Below are 1,945 nucleotides of genomic sequence, written 5' to 3' on the forward strand. Positions count from 1 at the left end.
GCAGAGGTCCAGGGGGGCTGGAGGGAGTGCTGCAGGGGAGCGGGGTTGGGAACTGGGCAGGACCCAGGCATCCAGGGCCTCAGGGGCGGTGGGGTTTGTGTTGAGGGCACTGGGGAGCCAGAGAAGCGTCAGGGTTGTGTTTTTAAGTGATGAGTCTGGGACTTCCCTGGAGTCCAGTGGTTGAGAATCTGCCTGCCAATGCAGGGTGCACGGGTTCGATCACCGACCTGGGAAGATCCCACATGCTGTGGCACAACTAAGCCCATGTGCCCCAAGTACTGAGCCCATGTGCCTTGATTACTGAAGCCTGCACACCTAGAACCTATGCTCCCAACAAGAGAAGCCGCCACAGTAAGTCTGCACACCACCAGAAGAGTAGCCCCCACTAGCCATAGCTAGAGAAAGCCCTCGCACAGCAACAAAGACCCAGCACAGCCAAAAAGGAAATTAATAAATTTAAAATATATTTTAAAAAATGATTCTCAATTCCAGTGAAGGGACAGTGAAAGGGGAGCCAGGGGAGCCTGGCCCACTGATTCAGGCCAGTGAGCTCGGGGTGTGGTCAGGTGATGGACAGAAGGAGGGCAGTCATGGGGGCCAGTGTATGTTGGTTGCTGAATAGGAAAGGGAAGGGCAGTGGGGCAAGGGGGAGAAAGAGCCACAGGACAGGGGCAATCTGCAGTGCATGGATCCAGGCCTGGGCATCTCACGTGCCTGGGAAATCTTGGGTAAATTACCTGCTTTCTCCGTGCCTGCATTTCTTCATCTGCACAGGTGACAGCAAGACGCCTGACTGATTGTGAGGATTAAAGGTGGTGCTGAGCTATTAATATCCTTGTGTAACCATCACTGGGTTTCCCACCTGGTGCTAGTGGTATAAGAATCCACCTGCCAATGCAGGAGACCCAAGAGAGGCAGGTTTGATCCCTGGGTGGGGACGATCCCCTGGAGTAGGAAGGGCAACCCACTCCAGTCCTCTTGCCTGGGAAATCCCATGGACAGAGGAGTCTGGAGGGCTACAGTCCATGCGGATGCAAAGAATCCGACAGGACTGAGCGCACACGCACACCATCGCTAGCGGATAGAAGGCCGCAAACCGCCAAGTGGGCGGTGGGAACACATCTGCTCTCGGTCAAGCGGATCTATGAGGCGAGGCGCCAGGGCGGGACCTCTGTACCCCACGTCATGCCCGACTTGGCCCTCCCTGGAGCCGCCTGGGGTCAGAGCGGGTTCTTGGATCTCCCCTCCGTTCCCGACGACCACCGGGGGCTCAGATATCGGGACTCTGACTGCCCAGCTGGAGCTCGATCAGGGACAACTCTAGAGGCGCGTGGGGGGGCTGTTGGCCTGAGGTTGGGGGCTCGGATGCAGGCGCCAACGGGTGCAGGTGCGAGGTGGACGGCGCGGGACCTGGAGGTGCGCGAGGCGGGGCTGGGCCGGGGCTGGGACGGGGCTGGGTGGGGTCGCCGTGTGCTGCCCCTGCCGCGAGCGGGTGGGAACAAGCTGGGGGAGGGGCCAGGGGCTGCGGGGGCGTGGTGGACGGGCGGGGGCGTGGCGGAGGCGTGGCCGCGTCCCGGGGAGCCGCCCCGCCCGCGGGCGTCCCGTACTGCTAGGGTTAAGGCCGCGAGCCAGGCGGTGGCGGGGCGGGCGCGCTCGCCGATTGGCGGAAAGTTCGGGCGCGGGGCGGGGAGCGGGGGCGGGGCGCGGGGCGGGGCGCGGCGGCCAGGACGCGCCGATTGGCGGGAAGTTCGGGCGTGGGGCGGGGCGTGGGGCGGGGCCGGGGCGGGGCGCGAGGGCGGGTCGAGGGGGCGGGGCGCGGGGGCCGCGGCGCGCCGATTGGCGGGAAGTTGTGTCGGGGCGGGGCGCGCGGCGGGCTCGGCGCTCGCTCAGGGAGAGTTGACAAAGCCCCGCAGGGAAGGACGCCTCGCGGCGCGGCGCCCCGGGC

The sequence above is a fragment of the Cervus elaphus genome, chromosome 6, assembly GCF_910594005.1.
Source record: "Cervus elaphus chromosome 6, mCerEla1.1, whole genome shotgun sequence".
Classification (NCBI taxonomy): Eukaryota; Metazoa; Chordata; class Mammalia; order Artiodactyla; family Cervidae; genus Cervus; species Cervus elaphus.